A 19,182-nucleotide genomic window follows, 5' to 3' on the forward strand; every position below is an offset into this window, starting at 1 on the left:
CGGTGATCCATCCACCTTGGCCTCCCAAAGTTCTGGGATTACAGGCGTGAGCCACTGCACCCCGCCTGGACTCTTTTTTCTTAACTACTTAACTTCTTTAACTACAAAGCACTATGATTATTTATAGACTTAAGTACATTTATTTTTATTTTATTTAGTTTTAACGAGTTTTTGATCATGAAGGTTCATTGCACTTCTTACCTGGATGTCAAAAAAGAGGGAAATAATAACTGTATAAATTACCTTCAAATATGCCCAAATCACAAATAGTATAACAGAGATCAGGTATTAATGTCTCCAGAATAGTCCTGGGTGCTATTTCTCCCTCTACTCTTCATGAAGCAGAATAGGGCATATTAGTTGTAAGCGGAAAAACCTTTATTCTTGGAAGTTAAATTTCGTAATAAAGAAACTGGGTGAAGGAGGAAGAAGTACTCTGGAAAATAATAGCATTGGTGTGGTAAGTGTATGTACTGCTTTGGAGCTCCCTACACTTTCTCCAGGTTTCTGAAAAATAATGATGAAGAAAACCTACTTAACAATATAATAGTTATTTTAATTCAGATATGAATTTAGAATTTAAATAAAATAAATCATTGTCTTATCAAATGAAGTAAAAGACGTAAACCTGACAGGCATATGGTAAAATGACTTTTTTTTGTTTGTTTGTTTGTTTTTGAGAAATGATCTAGCTCTGTCACCCAGGCTATAGTGCAGTGGCGTGATCTCGGCTCACTACAACCCCCACCTCCTGGGTCCAAGCGATTCTCATGCCTCAGCCTCCTGCATAGCTGGGATCACAGACATGTGTCACCACGCCTGGCTAGTGTGTGTGTGTGTGTGTGTGTGTGTGTGTGTGTGTGTGTGTGTATGTTTTAGTAGAGATGGAGTTTCACCATGTTGCCCAGGCTGGTCTCAAACTCCTGGGCTCAAGCGATCCACCCACCTCTGCCTCCCAAAGTGCCAGGATTACAGGTGCAAGCCACTGTGCCCAGCCTAAATGACACAATTTTGACACTGCTAGTAGTCACGGGCTCTGCAGGCTGAAGTATGGGACATGCTCCGTGTACTCGGAATAGAGACTCTTCTCGCCAGCTGTACTCCTACATTCCCTGCATTGTCACCTTTGGCCGTGAAGGACACCAGTAAATACAACACCCTCAGGAAAGCATAATGAGGGCTCATGGTTGTACAATCAAGAGAAGAGATAAAGTCACAAGTGGAGGACAGAACAGGCAATAGGTTTCAGAACACTGAATTTTATGATTAAAAAGGGCCAGTCACTAATAAAATTCAGTGATTATGACATGATTTCCCCAACTATACTTAAAGTAACACCAAGGTTACCCAAATCAAATATTTTAATGAATTCACAAAGACCAGAAGGCATGTCTAGATTTCCCAGCTGCAAGAGATCTAAAATATAACTATTATATTCAGCTCAACAGAACAGTAAAGCAAAACCACTTATTGCTGGTGACATTCCAGGGAACAGTTAAAATTGCTTTATTGCCTTTGGTAATGAAAGTGGACAGCAGTGTAACAATACATAATAAGGTGAGTTTAGTTTTATGTCCTGAGAACAATCTGCTTTACCCTTCTGGTTTAATTCTTTAAACTGTTTCTGTTTTAAATAATTACAAACGATGGCTGGCAAGTGACAGTTATAACCACTGTAGCAAATGGCTTCGTTGTAGCGTTGTAGCCTACACCCAAGTACTATTACCTTGGACTTCTAGGGAATTTAGTGTAAGTGAGGATGGCATGTGAAACAAATGCCTCCCGACTTACACTGAGCTTATAAAGATCTCCCTCAAGCAAGAACAGCTTGAGCTTGCGGCTAGTGGTACTTCACAAATGGTAGTACATATAACACTGCTGATGCTTGACTTGCTATGAGAAGATAACATACATTTTGTTTTAGTAGTTCTATTTTTATTTGGAAATTAATATATAAAAATAAATATAAAGATCACATGATATCCATGATTTCATGGATATTATTGCTTATGATGGCCTCTTTTTTAAAGTCCATAACAGGAAAAACATTAAATATAGTATAAGTGGTAGGTGGTGGAAAGGCTGAATGTTTCATGTTGGTGTGTAAATGACCATGGTAGCCAGTGTCTAGTGGTTTTCCACTCCTGGTATTCATGCCTGTATATAGTTCCCTCCCACACTGGATAAGGCTGCTTTGTAACCAATAGGATATTGTAGAAATGAAAGAGTGTGATTCCCAAGGCTAGGGCAAAAGTCATGTGAGGCTTCTCTTTTGCTGCTTTTGATCATCTGTTCTGGGGGGAGTCAGCTGCCATGCCATGAAAAGCAGCCCTATGGGGAGGTCCATGTGGCGAGACACTCAGGACCCCTGCCTAATCAGGCCTCAGCCTGCAAGGAACTGAGTCCTTTTGTCTGCAGCTATGTGAGTGGGCTGACTTCTTGACTGCAACCACAAGAACACCTGGAGCTACAACCATTCAGCTAAGCCACTCCCAAAGTTCTGAAACAAACTATGTGACATAATACATGTTTATTGTTGTTTGAAGCTGCTAAGTTTGGGAGTAATTTGTTGCACAGCAGTGGATAACTAATAATGGATAAGCAATACCATGACCGAAACTGGGAAACAAGGATAGGGAATCCCATTTACCTTTGCTCATAGGTAGCTTTGTTATTTTCTACTCCCTTCCCTGAAATGTCTGTTATATAGAGATGAACTAAGATCTAACAAAAAATATACCTCTTGCTTCTGCTTTTTGCTGAACCTGTGTATGGTATCTCCTATCTGGCACAGTGTTCACCATCACTTATTCCTTTTGACAATAAGAGTGTTATAGGCATTTGATGAAGGCAAAACCTCTGGAGCCAAGGGAAATCTAGTATATTTCAAGAGCAGTTTGGTCCTACAGATGAGTCTGGAGTCCTGCATTCCAAATGTTAAATCACTTGCTATTTCTCTTGTTCCCTGTGTTTTTTTTTTTCAATCCCAAAGCAGATGTCATCTCTCAGCTCTGCCCTCATGTGCAATTTTATAGTTTTCCTGGGTCTCTAACTGGTGCTATAATAAATTCAGAGTAATTGTTACACACTTTTAACAGCTTCAAAACACATTTAAGGTATTTTCTTATTAATTAACTTTCTCCTCATATCAGCAAAAGCAGTTTGCTTTAAAAAGTTCCTTGGTAACAGTAGTCTCGTTTCTTGCCATCACTCAGAAACTTGAGAAGATTCTTTTGATGTTGGTCTCTCAGTTTAGGATGAAACTAGTGGAAAGAAGACAGTGAAAGAGTAAGTGGAATTGAGTTCATTTTCTCTATTTACTCACCTACTCTAACTCGCCATTTTATTGTTACTTCTCATTTATTTTCTTGTCATCAGTGGAATTTTCTTATTATGTCTTGGGTATACATGTTGAGAATTAATTTGGCCTTGACTGTGTTTTGCTGTGTCAGCATTTCCATAATTATCTCTGCCATTAGCCATCTCCCAGATGATCACTAAAATTATATATCATGGGATTTAACTACAGACCAGACCATGATGTTTTTTCATCTTCTCTAGAATTCATTCCAAATAATTAAGAAACTAATCATCTTAGCTCCATTTTTCCTTTGTTTCTAGTTGGGCCTGTTCTCAAGTGCCTCTCTTTGAACAGAATAGAAGGTTGTTTATCTTAAACATTTCAGGCTGCTTTTGTTCCTAGAGAAGAGGAGCACAGCTTGCACTTCTCCATAGCCCCATTCGAAGAGGCAACTTGTGCCAGTCTCATTAGCAATTTTCAGATGTTCTGACACACTGACACACTGATCTATTATCTGCCACATAGTTCATTTAGCAGATATCTAATTTTGTGGGTACTGTAAACCCCACAGTATCATTCCTATATTCTTGCTCAGTAATCATATTTATTAGTGCCCACATTGCAAGTAAGTCAGGTGAAGGCAATTCTTAGTAGATATGTAAACGAAATATACCAGGGAGTCTAACTTCCAGCTCTGGTTCAAAATCTCTAAATATGAATTGGGTGAGTCTTGTCATTCTTTAGATGCCATCTGTAAAGAAGAGGACTTGGGGTACGTGACTTAGAGCCTCTGTGGCGGCGCTGGCCACTCAGGAGGCCCACATATTCCCGTGGGCACATGTTCATCTGGCCACCTTTGGCTCTGTATTCCTTCTTGTTGGCTCTTTTATTTACTGTCTTCAGTCATGCCTGTTCCTCTTTCTCCCTCTAAAGTTCCAGCAGGCAAAAGGAGGCATGATAGGGATTTGCTACCTCTTGATGAGAATTATGCTCTTCTAGCTTCCTCAGAGAGTAGACTTGTAAAAGACCTTCCAGGAAAGTAGTTGCCCAGTCAACTCTTTTTTGAATATCATGTCTTTCTGGGATACTTTTTTCTTAATTGTTTGGTTATTTACTGCTTCTAGGTCTTCCCCGCCATAACGTACTCCCCATCAAAAGAGTCATCTCTGTGCCTTGCTCCCTGTTTCAGCCCGAGAACCTAGACTTTGTCAGACAAAATAGTATTTGTTGTTGTTTATATCAAGTTATATGCTCAATGTACTAAATTAAATGAACCAAAGTCTTAAGAAAATCTGGCTTTTGAGGAAAGTATGCCCCAGAGACATCGAACTATTTAGAAATAGCAGCAGTTCAGAAAACACCTAATGTAGTCACATTAAATTGTCCCCGGTGTGATATGAGGCAGAAAATCAGAAAGAAAGAAACAATTCCTAGACAGGAGTGTCTAGTAAACCTCTAAATAGTTCACAGCTGCGTGGCATGTGGTGCAACTGGATAAACAAACTTAACAAGCACATTTGGGTTGGAGAATTCTTCTGGCTATAATTGTACTTTACATCATTTTCTGTGGTCAGGCACAAGGTAAAAATTTTAGAGGTTTTATTCTTAATGACCATGCCATCTTAGGTTATGGAAATTCCTCATTAATTTGGGTTCCATAAATATAGGCCTTCATATCTAAAAGTGTTTTGTTTTTAAAGTAGAAGCTGTTTTTGAGAAAAATATTAAATGAAAGAGAGGGAATATAAATGAAATTTTAAAAAATCAGAATTCATGACTTAAGGACTATTTCTACATTGTAATTAGTAATTTAAATAACGGACTCTTTTTCAATTTCAGTAATTAATTATGCCCCTGAATTCAACTGGTATTTTGAAACCACAATTGCTTATTTATTAACTAAAAAGTCATTTGAGGCCATTACGCAAGGGAATACAAATTTAAAAGATTAAAAGGATTGATAAAAGCTCAATTATTATACTCCTTTTACATAAACCTAAAATTTAAAGGTATGACTCACCAAAAGACTATGTTTCAGTGATGCTTTGCTTTTCTATATGAAAAATTATCCTGAAATACTAATAAAATGGATGTTAAAGTGAAATTGTTTTGAGGCTTGCTAGTTGATCTAAAATATGTCACAAATTATGACTTTGCTATTGTATACGCTTAGCAAATTCTCTTGATACAAGCTGAGAAGACATGCAAACCACAATTTTATAAAAGAGGAAACTGAGACAACAAAGATTAAGTAAGTTTCTTAAGATCACATGACCAGTAGCTGGAGGAGCTGGAAATTAGATACAGATCCAGCGACCCCAGAGCCTGGGTTATTGCTTGCCCCATGGAGTCTTTTTGGTCACTTTTGGCAAATCCAAAAGTGATCATCTAGAACTTCTCTGGACTCCTTCTCATGCAAATCTTCCTGATACCTCACACAGTGTGGCACAATGTGCATCAGACGGATAAGCAAAGGAATTGTTATGCTTCTCAAAGCCTATCCTGACTCAGGGTAGGTCAGGCAAGAAAAACAATTTATCTGTCATGTGTAGACACTATTTCAAGTGGCCCATAAATGGCTCTAGGACATTGAAAGAGGGATCTAAATGAAAAAAAAAAATTACTCTTTGTGTGACAAAACAGATGAGAAATATTCAACGGTGGAATCACACTGAAGAGTCTCTATCCCCCAAGATCCAATTAAAGTCCCACCTCCTCAACAAAGCCTTTCCTGTTAGACTATGTCATTGTTTTCTTCTCTAGTTTCAAATTATATTTATGGTCTGTTAGTGTTCCTTTGCAACGTTTTGTCATACATAAGCTTGTTTAACTTTTTCAAGTGTTTATGAATTGTCTGCTGAAAAAACCAAGCTTCTTGAGGAATGTACTCTGTCATATCTTCCTCTTTATCATCCTAGTATTTGCTTAGTGGTTGGTTTATTGAAAACCACCCAAAGGAAGTTTGAATTGGACTGAAATTATAAAATAATACGAGTAGTAAATGATTACAAAAAGCTTTGTAGGGACCATCATGGTAGAGTTCATGAGCTATACTGTTTCCTTTTATGAGTACGACTGAAGAAGAACCAAAGTTGGAGCCTGTATCAGTCAAGGTCAGGGCAGGAAACAGAAGGCTTTCTCACAGAAGTGATGGGAGACATTTTAATGAAGAGAATATTTACGGAGGGTGGCAGGATTGTGGAAACCAGCAAAGAATGGTGAAGCAGCTCAGGGTAGCAACTGTGAGAAGCTTTTACCACCTCAAGACCTGCAGGGGTGAAGGCATGGCAGTGTTACAGCCAGACGACAGTTAGGTAGCAGGAAATGGACCAACTAACAGAGCTAAGATTGTTCAATGTACTCAATATCAAAACTTGCCAGCAGTGGTAGTAGGGTTAGAGACACACATCTAAACACCCTGATGTCTGTTTGTCTCTCTGTCTGTGTGTCTCTCTCCACTTCTGCTCTCTGATATCTACCTGGTCCCTGTCATTGGATGAAACCAACTGGAAGTAAAAGTGCAAGGAAGATCAGATGGTGCGGTCTATATAAGTCCTCCTGCTGGGAATAGAGCAATGTGGAGATGAAATTACATAATTTGTTCCACATACAGCTAAGGTTTTTCTGAAAATAACCTTATATTATTCCATTGATTTTACATTTTATTAAGTTGCTATATTTTAAACCATCAGTCTAACAATAGTAAAAATTAGAAGTTAATCTTATTTTAATATATGATTATTAATATTTGCATTTACTTCTTAGAAATCACTACATAATTAGATTTTTAAAAATATATGGGAAAATACATAAAATATTCTCAAGAAAAAAATGCTGCTTATGAGACATGTAGAAGTGTAATAGTACATTCATGGGCAGACTTATTAGCATTGTTTAGCACTCCCAAACTAGCAGGAAACCGCAATAACTTTGAGAAAGAGGCTGAAGATACACACCCCCTGCTATAAATAAAAAATAAATTTTTGAAATGCTCCACAGGATCAATGGTCCTTAACTTTTTTTTTTTTTAGCACTCCTTGTTCACATGCTAAACCAGGTACGATTTTGACATCATAGATGCAGTGTAGATGTAACCACACTGTGCCTCCCCAAAAGGCACATTTCCCACTTTAATTTTTTTTTTTTTTGAGACAGAGTCTCGCTCTGTTGCCCAGGCTGCAGTGCAGTGGCGTGATCTCGGCTCACAGTAAGCTCTGCCTCCTGGGTTCATGCCATTCTCCTGCCTCAGCCTCCCGAGTAGCTGGGACTACAGGCGTCCGCCACCATACCTGGCTAATTTTTTGTATTTTTAGTAGAGACGGGGTTTCATCGTGTTAGCCAGGATGGTCTTGATCTCCTGACCTCGTGATCCGCCTGCCTCGGCCTCCCAAAGTGCTGGGATTACAGGTGTGAGCCACCGTGCCCAGCCCCACTTTAATTTTCTATTACAAGAATTCAACCATTTTTACTCTCATGTAAAGATTGGCTACAATGATATTAACTTTCACTTTCATTTTGGTATCTGATTAGCTGGTATAATGCCCTTTATTTGAATAAAGAAGACTGGAGGAGGAGGAGACTTGGGAAAAATATTCAAGGGCTCAGTTTTGATCAGTTGAAACAGAGACTTGTTCAACCTTCCAGTGGGTAATAGAGTTTGAGGCTCACAGGAGAGATGTGGACTGGAGATATAAATAGGAAGTTGTTGCTATGGACATGAGCCTGAATGAAATCATCAGGGAGGAAGTAGGTTGGGCACTGATTATTGAAAAGCTCTTCATGAATTACAAACCACGTTCAGAGGGGGGGCTTTTAAGGTATTAAAATGTACTTTTATACTGTAATGATTAAAAAAATGATAGTTAATTAAAGGAGAGATCCATGATAAAGTGTCCAGAAAGAGACTCAAGTATATATATGAATCAATATATAATTTTAATATTTCTAACTGGTAGAGGAGGTATAAGCTTATTCAACAGATAATGTCTGTTTTCTTTGGATACTACTATTTTTAAAACTAGTTGTTATTTTGACTCTTTCAACAAATGAAGCTGAACAGCTAAAAGCCTGAAAAATGTTAGATCTTCTATTTAATTTATACAGAATTTATTTTGATATAATTTATAAAGAACAAAGTTAGCATACAAGTAGAAATTATTTTTATAATCCTGGGATGAGGAACACATTATAAGCATGGTATATAATATAGCAACCATATTAAAAAGTTTATAAAGAATAAATAACGCAATAAAACAAAGTGAAAATAAAATGGCACACCAGGGGAAATATTTTCAACAAAACTGAGAAACTGTTGTTTCCTTAGTGTAATGTTTGAAGATGTTTTATAAACTGTTATTAAGCAGGTGAATACCCACAGGAGCATACTGATTATGTCAAATAATTTTTTTAATCATGAAAAAATATAAGTGGCAAATAACTTGTAAAACAATGTTTGGTATATTTAATTATAAAAGGAAACAACAGTGAAATACAATTTTTCCTATCATTAGACAGGGAAAGATACAAATCAAATCTTATACTATTACTGAAGGTCACTTTGGTGATATAAATCAAAAGCCGTTATACTGGCTTGAGCAGATATTGTTTTGCGAAGATGGTAGCAATATATAACCCATGCCACATGTTTTTCTTACAACGTGACATCAACACTCCTCCATTGAGAGATGGGATCCATGTCCCCTCCCTTTGAACCTAGGTGACCTTTATAACTGCTTCTACTAATAGAATGTAGCAGAAGTCTAAGTAATAAAATGCAATATAGCTTCATCTACTGTGCACATACATAGCCCCTCTCTATCTATTTGCTCTTGATGCCCAGCCATCTTGTGAAGAAGTTTGGCCTCCAACTGATGGCCAGCATTAACCTCTAGACATACGAGAGTAACCCTTCAGATAATTCTAGCCCCTTGACTTCTAGTCTTCTCGTTGCAATCCAGATATCATGAAACAGTGTCCCTGCTGAAAAATGGCAAAATGGCGTTTTGTTCTTCCACTCTTTCTACATTCCCCTTCCTATTACTGAACAAGTTAGCAAATGCCCTTCTTGTTCTTTAGGGATGAATATGGACATAGGAATAGTAATTTACTTGAATGAATGTGCATAGACACGTACTATCCTGAAAATGAATGAATCATATTATTACACATTGAAAAGGTCATGGATAATATTATTATGCCTGTTTTTACACATGGGGAAAAGCATCCCAGAAAGTCTAAATGGATTACCCAGTAACCATCGGAAATTATCTGAGAACAAAACTAGATATACCCCAAAACTTATGATCTTTGCACTGTGCAGAGTAGCATCGGGAAACATTTCGAATTTCTATTGCACTGTACTAGGTACTAGGTAAAGAGGATTGTGTATAGTCATATTTCCCTAGACATTTTAGTCTTTGTAAATTAACACTCACTTACTTATGAAGGGCAAAAAATTTGATATGAAGATAACACTGAATTTCACAAGTAGATTATTAGTGAAATGATATGATAAATAAATGAAGCTAAAAGCGTTTACTTTAAATCTGAATGTTTTATTTATGTACCAAGATAATTCATTTATTTAGATAACTATATATTTTAATACACTGTACTTATTTTCAACAGTCTAAAATATAACCAGAAGGGGTTTATATTTTACACCTTAATTGTGTAGGACCTGTCCAAGGTATAATTGCGAATTCAGTAAAACTTATTTTCAGAACTCACTCATATTACCTGGCCTTCAAATTTCATTACCTAGACACATGGACATGTGTCTCTTTTCCTTATAGAAAGGTTAATTCTGGCCACAAAGCTATGTTAGTTAAAGTAAATTGCCTAGCAATTCTATCTCAGTGGCCCAGAAGTAATTAACATTTTTGACAATCACAATTTTAAATGAGCTACCCTGTCTTACAGTGATTGACTGATTTTTCATCTTGTTGTTTCAGAATGCTGCATAAAAATAAGTTACTAAGACTTTTTATAAACATTTAGGTACAATTTGCAAAATATCTTATACCTTTAATTTAGGTTATATAGAAATGGGCCATTGATTAGGCAAATGTCTAAGAAACTATCAGCTGTAGTGCACACATTCTATGAAGGGAAGAATACTGAAGGTCAGAGAATATCATTACCTGAGGGTCAAAACCTAAAAAGCAATAAAGCCAGAATTAGAAATCAGGTTTCCTAAACCTTAGTTGACTTCTTTTTTCCCACTGCTATATTCCACTGTATGGTTATGCTGCAGCTGCCTAGACAGGCCAAAGAAAATGAGCATCTACTTTTAGTCCTCTAGGACAGGTTACCTGCTGTCTGTGAAATACTCAGAACCTAGTGGTTGCTGGATTCTATATAATTAACAAGACAGTTCTAAATGTGGGCTAAGGATGTGTCTCATGCTATATAGATTGCATCCAAAGCTGTTGTTTAAGTAATTGAGTGGTTATGGCAATCTTCCTAAATCATTGCAAATTATTAAGCAGCATGTGGCACAATTGGGACCAGGAAGGCTCAGGTGTAACAAATGATTGTCCTTTGAGAGAGTCATTTCTTCATAATAGAAAAGTAATTCATTAGAGAAATACAAGAACCTCCAACTGTAGCAATTAAGCATATTGAAAAATGTTATATAAATATAGTCATTTGCTTCTTGTAAGAATTAAAGCTGAAACCAAAGATCAGTTTCCCAGTATCCAAAGGATGCAAATTAACTTAAAATAGAATTTTTCTTTGACACATTATTTGTATTTTTATTAAAATAGCATTTTTTCTGTAGAGAATTTTAAGTTTCCATTTTAAATGTATTTATTTAATTCAGAGTCTTATTCTTACATAAAATATATAAGAAAAGCAGCAGAACTCAAAGAAAAACTTAGGAGGCAGGATATTATTGGTGTTTTAGATAAATATGATAGAAAATAAAAAGTTAAAAATCCAGGTAATTCATAAAACAGAAGAATTTTAACAAATAAACATAGCACCAGGAATAAGTTTGTAGTTACTCCACCAAAGTTAATAAGCCGAAGACTAGAATATCTTGAATTTAAGTCTACCTGGCTCTAGAGTTACCTTGATGCCTCATACCTTAAATAAATCTGACGGCAATTTTCTTTCTTTTCCTTTTCTTAAAACTCACATACATTGTGTCTGTCATCTTCTTTTAGATTATAAACACATTTGTGAAGCTTTTATCCCTTTTGGGCACATATTAATTTAATACTGTTTTTCTGAGTAATCATTATAAATGAATATAGTAAAACTTCGAGCTACATTTTTTTGGTTTATTGTTTTGTGAGACTTTTTTTGTATTAGTGAGTAGATTTCATTCAAAAACATTTTTGTTAACATTTGTTGGGCAAGGTTTGAGGAAACAGTACAACTGAAGTGGATTGCAAAATGAATATTAATTTAAGTCTCCAAAAGAAACTGGACTAGACAAAAAGTTTGCATATTTTATGCCCATATTAAAAAAAAAAAAACCTAACTCTAACATCTGTGAGTCATGATTAGGCATTCAATTAAGGCAAATAAATAAGCCAAATTTTTCATGGATTCCATTAATCACATTTGCTATTACATCGGTTAAATTGAGGTTCTTTATTTCACCATTTCATAAATAATATCTCATCACAGACTTTCTTGTGGGTAAAAATAGGACACTGCATTTATATCTTTCTGAAGAAACAGATGCAGGAAGGGGTACATGCCTAGGAGGCTCTCTGCTCATCACTTACACTTAATGCTTTGTGCCAGGAGAAAGCAGTTGTTTTGAAATGTACGAATCTTCTTTTTAATTTCAATATAGATTTTTGTGGAAAATACTGTGGAGTTGAGAAAAATTAATTATGGTACAACTCTTAGGAAGATTTTTGAAAACTGGGCAACTTAATTTAGTACACAATGTAAAATTGCCATAAAATGAAATGACATGACTCATATATGAATACAGAATAAGAACAAGTCAAAGATTTATTCAACTCACTAATGAGGGAACAACCAAGATGATAAAATTGCTTCAAAGAGTATTTGGGGAACTGAATGCTTATAGAAAATGATGAAAGAAAGTCAGAATAAAATTGCTGGATTAAATACACAACAGCATAATAATCTATAGTCAATAAAACAATAATATTTGTATTTTAATTTTTTTTTTTTAGCCAAGAAGGTTTCATTTGCATCTCTTCAAAATAAAAAATCTACAAAGTAAGATGAAACTTCACAGTCTAGGCTTTAATTAGGAGTTAATAATCAAACAACAAAAGTTCCATTCCCCTAGATGATTAATCCTTGAGTGATCTCCCGGACAATATTCCAGTATGACATTGAAAGGACATGCAGACTTCTTTTTGCCTTAGTCCTAAGTTTTTGATAATTTTTCCTAACACAATATACAGAATGATGACATTGTATGTCTGAAATAGTCTATAAAGATGATGTTTATCAAAAGAAACAGACATACAAATTCATTGGTTGAGTTATATATAGTAGCCACTGAGCCATTAATTTCTGTTTTTCAAAAAGATAAACCTATATAAAATTATTCTAAGGAAATTCAAGCAAAGAATCTTACTTTCTGGTTGGAGGTAAAAGTGCATTTAAAGATTTTGAATCATAAAAAAAATCTTAGTATGTTCAGAAAATACAGAGATTTAATGTGAGTAGGGTTTAAAAAGTGCATGTGTGATTCTAGGAAACTGGGCTAGAAATGTAAAGTTTTGCAGGTCATAAAAAGAAATGTGGGCTGTTTCGTAAAGGTAATGGGAGCCCATGGAGGTTCTCAAAGCAGGAATGACATCATCAGCCTTGTTTTCAGGAAGATTCAAATTCTTTTCACACACAACATCATGTCTTGCCTTTTTAAAATTTATTTTCTCTTCTAGCTTATCTGTGGTATTAATAACTTGATTTTATTTGTATAAAATGTTGGTGTGTTGAGACCTGGGAGAAGGTGCAATAAGATTTTCCTCTGTACGTAGGCTACTTAAAGGCTTAATATGGGTGAAAAGGAAGTTGAAAACATCTCTTCTTTGACAATGTAACGCCATTCCTTATCAATAACTGTAACTATGACCATTAGGGTGGGGTGGATGGATGGAGATGAGAGAATTTTAAAAATTAATATATAATTCACATGATACAATTCACTATTTTAAAGTGTACAATTCAGTTATTATTCATATATTCACAAGACTGTGCACCTATTATCGTTATCTATTTCTAAAATATTTTCATCAGCTCAATAAGAAACCCCAAACCTATCAGCAGTCCCTTCCCACTTCCCCCCTCCAGTGCCTGGCAACCATTGATTAATTTTCTGTCTCTACAGATTTGCCATTTTGAGATGTGTTATACACATGGAATAATATGTGGCCTTTTGCATCTGGTTTCTTTCACTTAGCATAATGTTTTGAAGGTTCACCTACACTATAACATAAGTTAGTACTTTCTTCATTCTTATGGGTGAATAATATTTCATTGTGTGAATATGTCACATTTTGCATAAGAATTCATTAGGTTATGAACATTTAGGTTGCTTCCATCATTTGGCTATTATAAACAGAGTCGCTATAAACATTTGTGCACATGTTTTTATAAGGATGTATGTTTTCAATTTTCTTAGAATGGAATTCCTGAGTCAATTGATAATTTCATGTTTAACTTAACAGTCAAACTGTTTTCCAAAGTGGCTGAATAATTTTACATTCCCACCAGCTAAAGTAAGAGAGTTCTAGTTTATCCACATCTTTGACATTACTTGTTATTGCCCTACTTCCTGATGACCACCCTGCTAGAGGATGTGAAATGTTATTTCATAGTTTTGATTTGTTTTTCCCTGAAAGCTAATGATGTTGAGCTTCTTTTACTGTGCTTCTTAGCCATTTGCAGATCTTCTTTGGAGAAATGTCTATTCAAATCTTTTCCCTTTTTTTATTAGTGTGGTTTTGTTTTTTTTTATTTAAATAGTTGCATGTAATAGTTTTATATACTGGATGCTAGAATATATCTGGTAGATGATTTGCAAATATTTCTCCCATTCTGTGAATTGCCTTTTCATTTTTTTGACAGTGTACGTAAAACACAAACATTTTCATTGTTGATGAAGTCCAATTTACCTATTTATTCTTTATAAAGTTGCTTGTGCTTTGTCATTCATAAGAAAACATTGCCTAATTCAAGGTCATGAAGATATACACCTATGTTTAATTCCAAGAGTCATAGTTTTAGCTCTTATAGTTAGCCATTAATATGATTCATTTTGAGTTAATTTTTTTTCTACTAGGAAATGAAGAAAGGGTCCAATTTCTATCATTTGCAACTGGATATTCAGTTGTCCCAGCTAAATTTCTTGAAAGACTATCCTTTCTGCATTAAGTTGTCATGGCATCCATGTAAAAAATCAACTGACTATACATATCTGGCTTTTATTTTGATTCTACTGATGTATGTATGTATATCTTCATACCAGTTCCATATAATCTTGATTAATGTAGTTTTAGGATAAACTTTGCAACTGGGACATGTGTGACCGCTAGCTTAGTTCTTTTTTCAAAATTGTTTTAGCTATTCTGCTTCCTTTGCATTTTCATAGGAATTTTAGCGTCAGCCTGTCAAGTTCTGGAAAAAAGGCAGCAGGGATTTTGACGGGTTATAGTGAATCTGTAGATCACGTTGAAGAGTAGTGCCATCTTAACAATATTAGGCCTTCCAATCCATAAATATGAAAAATCTATTTTATTTAAGTCTTTTTAAAATTTCATTCAGTGATGTTTTATGGTTTTCAGTGTGTAAGCCTTCTTAATTTTTAAAGTATTAAATATTTTATTTTTTTGATGCTATTGTAAATGGAATTGGTTTTTGAGTTTCATTTTCATATTGTTTATTGCTAGTGTATAGAGATATAATTGATTATTGTATATTAATCTTGTATTTTGTCATCTTGCCAACTTGTTTATTAACTTTAATGGCTTTTTCAGTGGATGAATTTTGGTTTTATATGCACAAGATCATGTCATCTGCAAATAAGAGGGTTTTGCTTCCTTTCCAATATGGATGCTTTTTATTTCTTATTCTTACCTAATTGCCCTGGCTATAACATCCCAGTACAATATTGAATAGAAGTGGTAAGAACAGATATTCTTATCTTGTTTCTGATTTTAGGAGGAAACCTTTCTGTCTTTTATTATTAAGTATGATGTTAACTGTGGATTTTTAAATAAATAGATATACTTCATCAGATTGAGGAAGTTCTCCTTTACTTTTTAATTGGTTCAGTGTTTTATCAGAAAAGAATGTTGGATTTTGTCCAAATGCTTTTTCTGTGTCTATTGAGGTAATCATGAGGTTTTGCCTTTTATTCTATTAATAAAGTATATTATACTGATTGATTTTCAGGTGCTAAATTGACCTTACATTCTGGGACAAATTACACATTGCTATAGTGTAAAATACTTTTTCTATGTTGCTGAATTTGGTTTGATAGTATTTTGTTGAGGATTTTTTTTGGTAAATATTTGTGAAGTATATTAGTTTGTAGTTGTTTTTTCGTGTGTGTTGTCCTTGCCTGGTTTTGGTATCAGGGCAAAATTGATCTCCTACGATGAGTTTGGTTGCATTCCTTCTTTTACGTTTTTTGAAAGAATTTGCAAAGGATTGGTGTTTTTTAATGGTTTGGTAGATTTCATCAGCAAATTAATCTGGTCCTAGGTGTTTTTGCGGGAGGTTTTTAATTACCAATTCAATCTCTTTACTTGTTATAGATGTATTCATATTGTCTACTTCTTTTTTACAAACAGAGAATACCAATAGATAGATATTATTTTTTAAATGAACTGAATAGATACTCTAGAATTGAAAAGTATAATAATTGACATGAAAAATCTACTGGAAGGGGTCAACACCAGATTTGAGTAGGCAGAAGAAAGAATCAGTGAACTTAAAGACAGGCCAACTGAGATTATTCTGTCTGACGAACAGAATAAAAAAGAATGAATAAAAATTAACATAACCCCAGAAACCTGTGAAATATCATCAAGTATACCAACATATGCATAAAGATAGTCCCAGCCAGAAGGGCAAAAAAAAAAGAAAAGAAAAGAAAAGGCTGAAAGGCTGAAATCTATCCAAATATAATAAAAGACATTAATCTATACATCCAAGGAGCTCAATAAACTCTAAGGAGATACATACCTTGACACATTATAATCAAACTTTCAAAAGAAAAAGACGAAGAGGGATTCTTCAGAGAAGCAAGAAGGCCATGACTCATCTCACACAAGGAATCCTCTACAAGATTAACAGATGATTTCTCATAAGAAATCATGGAGGCCAGAAGGCAGAGAGATGATAGATTCAAAATGCTGAAAGAAAGACTGCTAACCAAGTATTCTACATCCAGTAAAATGTTCCTTCAAGATGAGGCATTCTCATATTTTCCTTTATTACTTTAAACATTTTTTAAAATTCTGTGAATATATTTAAAAGAGCATAAAGTTTTTGTCTAATTATTCCAATATTTAGGGTTCCTAAGGGGCATTTGTTATTGAAGGCTTTATAAAAAATATGCATAGGCCAAATTTCTTGTTTCTTCGAGTGTCTCATAAGTTTTTTTAAAATTTGGCATTTTCAATAATGTGAGAACTCTGGAAATCAGAATCTTCCTCTTCTCCAGCAAATTCCCCAGGGTTTATTGCTGTTGTTTTTGTTTATTTAATAAATTCTGTAAGTCTGTGTTCCTTTTCATTTGTGGTCACTGAAATCTTTATTCAGTTAGGATAATGATTAGCCAATAATTGAACAGAGATTTTCTTCAATGCCTAGAACCAATGAGTCTCCTAATCTCTGGCAAGGGACTCTGTGTGGATGTTGGAATATGCCATCATCATTCAGCCAGGCAATTGAGAACTCTGACTGGGCCTTCACTTCCTGCTTGTGTGAGCCCCAAGGTGAGAGCTTAGGGCCTTTCTGAGTTTTTTTCTGAGAATGTATGACCATGGTTTTATAGATTAGAAGGACTTATCAAAGCCTCTGTGGACTTCTCATTCCCCCACTTCCCCCCTTTTTTTTAAGCATTTTGGTTAGCCTGTTGTTCATTCCAACTGTTATTCAAGACTAGGCATCCACAATGTTAACAATTTCTGTGTTTTCTACAAAATCTCCAGAGAAAAGACTATTCTCTGTACAAGAGAAGAGCCTGGTGGAGCTCTGAATCAGGTGAAATAAAGATAATCTTGCAAGTAGGCATCCCTAGAGAACTACCTGACAAGTCAAATAATGATAGATCTTTGATAATGGGATTTTGAAGGTGCCCCAATTGTCTTTTTCCCCCTCCAGTGGCTGCCATGCTGTTGGTTTTCACTGTGAATATGGATGGCTAGTTTTCAAGGTTACCATTGAGCTCAGCAGTGGGGATGGGAATAGAACAAGTTTAAAATGCCACAAAGCTCACTGTTGCTACCATGATTCTGCTGTTTTGCTCCAATAAATACTTCCCAAATTTCTGAAAGGCCTTCATTAATTTCCAGAGTTTGGAAAACATAAATTCTGACCATTTTTGCCAGTTTTCTCATTGTTTTTATAGAAGAGAGAATTTTCAGAGGTCCTGAATCTGCCATTTCGCTAGAGTCACATTATGAGAGCTTTTTAAGAGAAAAAAAAAAAAGAGTAAGGAAGAGTATGGGAATAAATATAGAAGTAAGAAAAACTGGAATCTACCAAAAAACTTGTAGTTGTATAAACGTCACTTCTCTGTACAAAAAGCTATAATTGCTTTTTAATCCCAACTCTACTGGCACAATTTCAAGACCTGAATGTTGCTTGCAAATTTATTGTTCTGCATTCCCTGTTTCTTTTTTTAATTTTTTATTTTAGAAATGAGGCCTCACTCTGTTGCCCAGGCTGGAGTGCAGTGGTGTAATCACAGTTCACTGCAGCCTCAAACTTCGGGGCTCAAGTGATCCTCCCACCCTAGCCTCCTGAGTAGCTGGGACTACAGGTACATCCAATTCCATCCAGCTAATTTAAAAACACTTTTTTCCTTTTTTTTTTTTTTGTAGAGATGAGGCCTTGCTTTGTTGCCCAGGCTGGTCTCAAACTACTGGCTTCAAGAGATCCTCCTGCCTTGGCCTCCCAAAGTACTGGGATTACAGGCATAAGCCACAATGCCTGTCCTATTGTTTCCTATTTCTTACAGTGCAACCACCCTTCCAGTTGTGCCAGCCTCTTACCATGTCTCTACTTCCCTGTCCTACCTTCCCTCTATATCCATGCTGCAGTTTATTGCTACATCCTAAGGCAGTAGCTGGAGACTGCCACACTGGTCACACTACCACACGCCCAACTAGGAGGAATGTATGGTCCTAAAGGAACATCAGTGACAGAGCCAAAGCTCTGATGGATTATTATCCTGCCACCACTTTGGGTTGCTGATTTCCTGCTCAAAGATATATCATTTTTTCCTATAATGACAGGGTAAAAAGTTGTTCCCCGTTTGTTTAGACCACATAGAAACCAGAGTGGTCAGTAGAATTGAATAAAAGGATAGGTTTGAAGAGAAGGGGGCAAAGTTAAATGTGGTTTAATAGTTTCTGCATTATTGCGGAATCTGAGCCTGATGCCAAATGCAAACTAGAAATTCCCCCTTTTAGTTGCCAGATTTACAAGGTGATTACATATAATTCTGTTCCAGTTGATAGTTTTACAAAACAGGATATAGTAACCCACATAATTTTGACTAATTTGATTGTTTCCAGAGTCCTGAGTATAAAAAGGAATTATTGCCTTTTTAATAAAAAAGCAATATCAAAACCATTTGCAATAATTTTATTTTATATTATTTATTTTTGAGACAGAGTCTCACTCGCCCAGGCTGGAATGCA

At 35.4% G+C, this 19,182-nt stretch overlaps 1 protein-coding gene across 1 annotated transcript in view; it reads right to left on the reverse strand.

Moving 5' to 3' along the window:
* Window positions 1-2,105: 2,105 nt before the first annotated feature.
* Window positions 2,106-19,182, reverse strand: part of LOC116810587 (uncharacterized) — a 320,737-nt gene continuing 303,660 nt past the window's right edge. The window contains exon 10 of the mRNA XM_058440558.1: window positions 2,106-3,263. The gene's annotated coding sequence lies outside the window, so the exon portion shown is untranslated. The remainder of the gene's footprint in view (window positions 3,264-19,182) is intronic.

This window comes from Hylobates moloch, unplaced genomic scaffold, assembly GCF_009828535.3.
Source record: "Hylobates moloch isolate HMO894 unplaced genomic scaffold, HMol_V3 SCAFFOLD_1, whole genome shotgun sequence".
NCBI lineage: Eukaryota > Metazoa > Chordata > Mammalia > Primates > Hylobatidae > Hylobates > Hylobates moloch.